General features: G+C 37.1%; 1 protein-coding gene across 1 annotated transcript in view; it reads right to left on the reverse strand.

Moving 5' to 3' along the window:
- The window catches only part of LOC118733781 (splicing factor U2AF 50 kDa subunit), a 106,114-nt gene that overhangs the window by 95,827 nt on the left and 1,457 nt on the right, over positions 1-8,830 (reverse strand). The window lies entirely within an intron of this gene.

The raw sequence follows: 8,830 nt of genomic DNA on the forward strand, positions 1-8,830 counted from the left end.
TATTATTTTCTACTTTTTAGTCCATTTATAAAAGCGTTGTATATTAAAAAGTTTTTTTTTATATTATTTATTTTCTACTTTTTAGTCCTGTCTGAATAAAATTTTGCAATAGATATTAAAATAATTCAACGATATTAATAGAAAGGTGCACACACATGCATTTACATATGTATGTACATACAAACGAGCACCAATTAATTTTATTTAAAGAAATGGCGTGTCGTCTATTTCCGCTGTAGCAAACGTAGTACATAGGGCGACATCTAGATGTCATCTACCTCGCCCTATTCACTACAGCTGTCGCCCTATGCACTATGCTTTTTTATAGGAACTTTTCAAAGCTTTGCTTTGGTGTCGGACACACAACATTGAAAGTTTCTGGATCCACAACATTGAAAGTTTCTGGACGCACAACATTGCAAGTTGATAAAAGCGTTGTAATTAGCTCGATTTTCGATAGTCACCAAGCAATTCTACACAGAAATTGGATAGTGGCGTCTGGAGCACAAAAACCAAACTAAAATTTGTGATCCAGTGCAGTCAAATGTATAGTAGAGAGAAAAAATTTGCCGTTCATAACCCGAAGAATGATGGTGTGCTGCGGAAAAGTGTTAAACAATTGACTTAGTTGACTGATTGACTAAGCTGAATGGAACCAATAAGAAGTTGCACAGAAGTCACACAAAACAAGAGTGAAAAAAACGAGTTAGACTGTAGATAAAAAACAAAAAAAAACCAAAAAAAGAATAGCTCAAAGGACAGACAGCAAGAGGGTCAGCTGCAATGGCGTTTAGGTTAAGAAATTTTCTGCCAACAATTTTGCTGAAATTGAAAAACCCATTGACATTTAGAGACAATAATGGTGTCGAACCACCAATCCATATGCACACAAGGACATACATTCAGACACAGACATGGAAGACATGAAAGATACCAGTCTGAACTGGGCTTAACAACAGGGCTGGAAAAAATAAAATGAAGTACAAATTGCTGTAAAGCTCTGTATTTTTTTGGAATTTTTATTTTTTATTTTTTCTCAATTTTTTTTTTTTTTTGTGTGACACATTTGGTGTATGCGATCCGCTCGTCCAGCCGTCTGTCCGCTTATCCTTTCCTCAATTCATTTGTTTGCTTGTTTATTTACTTGCATGTTTATTTGCTTTAGTCCTTTTCTTCAATTTTCGGCGTTCGTTTTGAGTTTTTTGCTGCAATTTGTTGAATACTGTTTCTGCTCTTTTTCTGTCCGTGGTTGTCGCCGCAGCTTTATTTTGTCATTTCATTGCCTTTTTTCTCTTTTAGTTGCTCTTTTCTTTTTTTTTTCTTATTTGCAGTATTTGGTCATGTTCATCGCTCTTTTTGTTTTGTTGTTTATCTTCTGTTTTGTTGTTGTTTTGGATTTCCCAGGCTGGCAGTTGTCCGTCCGCTTACATTCGCTTGTATTTGTATTTGTTCATTGTCTCCTTTGTAATATTAAACAAAGCGTGGTACGTGATTGCAATTAAAATTGAAAAGCGTTAAGCGAACTGGACTATTAACTTCCATACACACAATGCAGACAAGCGTGCGGGAGCACGAACATGAACACAAACCCATACAGGGAATAGTGTGTACGTACATATGTTTGTATGTCTGTACGCATGTTTACAAGTATACCATAGTATACCATATATGTACGTACATACTTTACTCTAAAGTATTTTCCAGTCTTCAAATTTAAGACTTTTATTTGTACTTTAAAGAACTCAGATTTCAAGGAGCTCCAGTTCGTTATTGAATGTAACAGAAACCCTGGTCCTGGAGAAGATGTTATATATTACGAGTTCTACAAGTTTGAGCCGCAATGTTTTTTCAATGAACTGCTGGCACTACTAAACATTATATTTCTGATTTCTGAAGGTTCTGATCTATGTAAGTATATAAGACATCTATATTATTTTCGCTGGGTTGCCAGATCAGGCACCCAACTTCTTTATGTTGATCCTCTTCTCGCGGATTTTTTCCAAGATTTGAAGTATGAGTATCTCGAATGTTCGTTCACCCAACCATATTCATACAAGAGTTGATGCATTCATCTTATATACTCTTCGGCGCCTGAGTAGCTCAGCTGGTGGACTTCCAGTTGCAGTAGCTTTGTTGTTTTACGGAAAACACACAAAATTGCTTACCATTCAGCTAAGTGGAAAAGTGTCCCTCCCAAAATTAAATTGTGTTCTGGGCATCGGCCAGTAATTTTTAGTGATTGTTCTAACAGGGGTTCAGCTTGCGCTTGAAACCTTTCGTAAGTCGCCTGACTCGTTGATAAATTTTCGACTGGTCGCAAACACCTACTTCGGTCTCTGTATCTTTTTATTTCATGTAATAAGTCACGCTGCCCACTTTCAGCTCCTTTTATCGATTAAACATAGCTCGCGTTGCACCCGATCGCAGAGTGGCCCTGTAGTCGGCATCTTTACGGGTGTACAATAGTCCGTTGCGCTTGGTAGTAGTTGAGTATTTAATATATTTAGGAGTGTGACAATATTTAATCGTTTTTCAGCTTCTTTAAGTGTCTGTATGTATCCAGTAAATGGTAGAAGCACACTTAAACATAGTGGGTCCATTGTGGTACAGTTTAGTTCCTGTGCTATAATTCAGAAATTTAACGTTTTGGAATGCCTGCCGCGCGTAGGTCAAATAAGTAATGTTGCAATAAGCGTCTTCTAGCTCCGACTAGGGAAGGGCAATAATAGACATCTGAGACAGAAATCATTAACCGGTAAGCCTACACTATTTATCATGCCTTTCTATTAACTCGCACTAAATGCCCTACAGTCCAAGTACTCCCGGTACCGCCCTCAAGTATATCGTCGGCGGTTTGGGCAATATGCTCGTACGTTCCTTCCCGTCGTATGTACTCAGCCCTGCGCTACACCTAGTCGGCTTTGCCACGTCTTGTTTAAAGTGAAAGACCTTTTATAAACTATTTATTTATCTCTCAGATACACAACTTATTTTAAGATATGTCCTGAGTAAATTGAGTTCAAAACAAATAAAGAAGTCTAAGTTCGGTCGAAGCCGAACATAAAATACCCGGCCCACATATTAAATATAGTTTTTCCACCTTCTCGAAAACTACCGTTACATGGCGTCCCTGCTGCTTTACCCTCACTTCAAACATCTTCGATTGTAAGTTCCGTTAGACTTAATGAGGTAAACTTATATATATAAGTTATATACTATAGTTATAAGTGGGCGGTACCATGCCCATTATCCAAAATTTTTTCATAAACGTATTTTTTGCTAAATTTTCAGCCGTTTTATATGCTTCACCAGGGCCAATAACTGTGCCAGGTTCCTCCTAAACCTGCTAAAGCGGTTACCGAGATATACACATGTAATCATGAGTGGTTGGGGCTACGCCCATTTTCCTAAAATTTATAATAATCTTATTTTTCGCCCAAGTATTGTAAATAGAAATTTTGAGAGAATAAGCTTCAGTAGTTACTAAAATATCGCAGTTTTCGTATTTCTGAAAACTTCCGTTATATTGGCGTGGTTATTCTCCGATTTTGCCCGTTTTAATACCATCCGTCTCACGATAAAAAAAATACACGTAGGAAGTTTCGTTAAGATATTATGGACGGACAGATACTAACGGCTTAATTTCTTTCTTTTTTGCATTCTGAGTATTTATGTATATGTACATTTGTCTATATCTAGATATAATTGCTAATGTAAAGGCAATTGACAAGTATTTTCTTCTTCGAAACCGTTGAATGCGTATGTATGTACTCATAATATTTTAGTGACCATTTTTAAAATCATTTTCATTCGACAGTTAATTTTGATTGAATTAAAAAACTGAAGCGGTTGCCGCTAAGCTACGCAATGACTATTTATTGAAAACTTTTTAACCACTTGCATTCGGCACCGAATGTGCAAAACTCATAATTTGGAAAACCAAACAAATCCCGCAATTAATACAAATGAATAAAGTTTCTGCAATAAATATTCTTATTTCGCATTTTGATATTTTAAAGCCCTAACAGCTTAACATTTAGCCCATTGTATTTAGCTGATTTTCGCATTGTGGTTAGAAGTTATTTAACAAATCGCCAAAGTTTCTCAAGTTTTAGACAATTATTTACATATCTCTCTGGTAAGTTGTGGCAACTTTTATAAACACTGGTTTGCCTCGTTACATTGCACGCCAATCCATAAACATGCAGTGAACATATGAATGTGTACATATGTGCATGTAAGTCTGAATTGCCCAAAAACTTTTACTAATTCTCAATAATAACTTCATCTAGCGCAGTCGACATTTGCTGGTAGCCAAACGCCATCGCCATCGCCTTGCCTTTTTGTTGAACTCCTTTTGTGTTTCTACTCCTACTATTTCTTATACTGCACATTTATTACCCTTTATTCTTCATTTATGCGCTTTCCGGAAAACTTTTATTCATACTCCCGCCAATAGCTGTCGCGTGGCGCATTGTAGCTTGTTTTTGTTGTCTGCCGAACTTTTACCCATGGCAAAGTTTTGTTATAACTTCACATAAGAGAGTCAGTAAGTATGTATATATATATGTAAATGTTAATATACCAACAACTAATTTTAGTTGGTATTCGCTTTGGTTTGCTTTTGGCTAAAAAACAAATTGTCATTTTTGCAGTTTTTTATGCGAATGCTTTGCTTGCTATTTTCGGCACTATTAATATGTAATAAAGAATATTCATATCGCGGCTGCTGATTTAGTAGAAAGAATAGTGATCTTATGTAAATTTGGTTTTCCCACTTTATCATCAATCACAGAATGGTATCTTACTCAGAATACAAAGAATTAAACTTCTACGATGTTGAAAAGTATGATAAGTGCTATCTTATTTAATATACTGACCAATTCAGTGATTTCTAATCCCACAGGTGGACTTAATTTTGTTGCCATTAGCTTCCTTTACAACACCACGAAAGAGGATAACATTCTCAGCTTTCTGGTGACATACCCTTAGATTATATTCGAATCGATCGCATGGCTTCCTTAAAAGCATCCGTCAAACAACTCTTTATGGACAGCTTCTTCACAATTCTGTTTAGCATTAGGCATAACCCGGCAACACGTAGGAAATCTTTCATAATAGGCAATGTTGCTTTATGAAGTTCTCAGAAGAATCCGTGGTCGCTTCGCGTATAACAGTCCCTTATTCCTCAAGAGGATAATCCAAAAAACTGGCGAGCTCTCTGAAGGCTTATTCGGACCCTTGAAGTCCAGAAGGATGAAACAAGGGTTTACTACGCGTGGTGTGCTTTCCTCGCCTTTACGTAACTTCTATATTTCTCAGCCATCAGAGAGAGTTTCACTGACCTCCGACAATTTGTATCACTTAGATGAAGGCACACTATTGCAACGATGAATAACACGGCAATTTTTGGGGTTACCATCGACACTTTGCTCTACTTCTCTGCGCACTCAACCGCAGTTGTCAATAAAGTACGAGGAATAAACTATACTGCGATTTTTTGATCACCGAATGTTAGTAGGTTGCAGTAAATGAAGTTAGTGACTTATGAAAACTCTGCACTTCGAACAGAATAAGGATGTTGGCTTATTTTGCCGGAGCACCACTCAAATAGCGATGCCTAAATGCTCCCAATTAAGGAGCATAACCTAATATTGGTGATTCAGACTTACATCGCTCAACCACCTGAGCCAGCGTTGTATTGACGAGCCATTAAAGATAGCCATAGCGAGTTTCTTTCCACCTTCACAATCACTCGACACGTGAATGTAGTAATTTGAGTTCAACTCCCACCCACCGAAGACGAAAAGCTACAGCTGCCACATAATCCTGACACAACTAGCAGGCTGGATTCAATCGACCTGAATCGACCCTGACATACCCAACACATGTCCAGCTTGTGAAATTCCGCGCAAGACACCAATCATCTCCCCACTTGTCCCCTCAAACCCATTCAGCACACACCCTCTCTACCTTTGGTCCGACCCTTTCGAAAAAGCACATCACCTAGACCTACCGTTAGTTGAGCTTGACAACAAGGATTGATAGACCAGCCGATTTTGTTAGGGCTTAGTAGTGCCGGTGCAACGACAACATAAGAGTTGCAGAAGTAGATTGGGGTAATTAAATACATCATACACATAAATTTGTTATCTCTAGTAAAGCTCATATAAGTATGTTTGCTCTTCTCAAGCTCTTTTCGTCATCTGCTTTATTATAGCCACACTTTCTAGTCTAACCAATGTTACAAACTTCCACTACTCATTTCCAAAGAGTATGAGTTTCTAAATTTCCATTCTCTCCGTTCTTCATCCTTCGCTCGAGTTCAGCCTTTTTCCAGCGAGTCTGTGATTTATTAACTACTTGATTTAGTAATAAATTTCTAGCGACCACACACAGTTTCCTCATATATGTATGTATACGCACTCGTATGTATGCACTTAATGTACTATGTAACCAAACAAGCGAAAGTGTCTTATCTAGTTTATTCTGCGCGAGTGGTTCGCGGTCACATACTTACGTATGCACACTAGGGTGGTCCACGAACAGTAAAGTCGGAATTGTAAGGCTCTCACCCTCTAGGATTGTTCTATATCGAAAAAAAGTACACCCCTATTCTTTTATTTTGAAATAAAAAAATATTTAGAGGTCGTTCAAAGCGCTCAAAGTTTTCCATGTATTTTTACATGGGGGGAAAAAAAACTTTTCGTCGAAATGGTATAGAATTCTTGAAAATCAATAATTTTCGATCGGAAAACTTTGGGCGCTTTGAGCGACCTCTAAATTTTTTTTGATTTCAAATTAAAAGAATAGGGGTGTACTTTTTACGATATAGAACCATCCTAGGGGATGAGAGCCTTGCAATTCCGACTTTACTGTTTTTGGTCCACCCTAGTGTACATACATAAGAAAAATAGGGGTATATATTTTCGGTATAGAACAATCCTAGAACAAACGAGAGCATAAAACTCTACTTTTCCCATCTATATTTTTGGTCCACCCTAATGTACACACTACCCTGCAGGGAAAGCTACAATGTAGTTGTGAACTAGAATTCTCCCACTTTGCGTTTTATCCCAACTAGTTCACGTTCTATCCTTTTTCAATGTTAGCGACTGGTATTTTTAACATGGCGATGTCTTATGAGATATCAATTGTCCGGCTATGCATCAGCATCTACTAGTAGAATTACTAGTAGCATCATACCACTTAATGAGAAAGTCTGCAAATTCATCCCCCGTGAAAAGAATAAGTATGCTATTTTGCTGGCGGCGCTCCAACAGTCGCATTGCCCGACGGAGCAACAAACTGACGTGCTATTTCTGAGGTCCAAGGTCCAATTCCTGGGGAAATTTTTTATATTTTTATGTTTTATTTATTTAATTTTTTGTTTACTTTTTATTTAGGGCACAAGTATTTCTTTCCATTTGTATGTTTTTTCGGCAACGGAATTAGATTTTCAGATTTGTTATTTAAATTTAAATTTAAATAATTATATTGACTTGACATATTGACGTTGATGTAATTTGAAAAATCTTTACGACCTCCCAGCGGACTCGAACCTGCTATCTCAGAACCAGAACCTGTAGTCTTCAAGCGACGCCACAGCCGACATTTGTAAGAAAAAGAGTAACATAATTGCGTTTTATTGTTGGCTTTAGCAATTCAAAGGCAGATGTCGCTGAACGCTTAAGTTCTTCGCAATTGCCGAACTGGTAGGCCATCGCTTTAGCGCATACTAGTTAATGAACTAGTATTTTTACTGACTGGTTTGATTTTTCACTGCAGGGTAGCACTTGGTTTTAAGTATGTATGTATATAAGATATAGACGTATATAAGTTACAAAATGAGGGTCTAACGCTTGACATATGAGCATTTGTAATTCATTATCATGACTGCGTTATATTGTCCCTTTGCAGAAATATTTCTCAAGCGTATCAACGTTGGTTGCCATTTGTTGCATTTGTATTGTTCATCCCAACTGATAATTTAGAAATTTTCATTTACTGTCCCGAAATTCTGAGATATATAGTACATACTTACGTGGTATTAAAAGCTTCCTCACACATCTCTTTATTTTCCACTACACGTTCATGGGTCCTTTTTTGACATGTGAAACAAATACTTGAAAATAGTCGGCATCCGTATCTACTTCGTAGTACAGTATACATTTTCTTTTTGCGCGTGTTAGTTCTAATCTGTGTTAATGATGCAGAAATTTGAGCTTATTTATTGCCTGCGAAATTTTGTCATTGCAAACGGTTGTGAGTAGTAGCGATTTGGGGTGCAACCTAAGCTCACAATGGCAACGTACATATGTGGCATACTGTAGTGATGGTGAAATATGAGAATTGTTATTAAAATTTTGTAAGTTTTATACATATGTGCATAGATTAATTGCTCCAGTGCCTTAATTAGTGAGTGTATTTTGAGATAATTATATACATTGATGGTAGAACAACATTTTTAATACCCATGTGTGGGTAGCTAGAGAGCTATGTATGTATGGCTCTTATAAACTTTTCCAGTCACAGGCTAACTCTTACATCCCGGAATTTTTAAAGCAGATTACCTTTCTTTCAGCTAACGTTATTTATTACTCGACTAGTCTGATGACCTTTACAGGAGTTTGTAATTCAAGCCTGGCCCCGAATAGCTTTTTAAAGAGTATCTAAAATAGGCTATGTTAAAATGAATTAATACTTAAAGACCCGTATTAATTTTGTAAATATTGAGCATCTTTGCTGAATTAAATAGATTCGGTCGTCCAGTGATCATCACGCTATATCAGTTTGGTACGGACTAAGTATGCTGTTAGAAATGTGGTTA

The sequence above is a fragment of the Rhagoletis pomonella genome, unplaced genomic scaffold (assembly GCF_013731165.1).
Source record: "Rhagoletis pomonella isolate Grant_MI unplaced genomic scaffold, Rhpom_1.0 Rhpom_scaffold_00002, whole genome shotgun sequence".
NCBI classification, from domain to species: Eukaryota; Metazoa; Arthropoda; class Insecta; order Diptera; family Tephritidae; genus Rhagoletis; species Rhagoletis pomonella.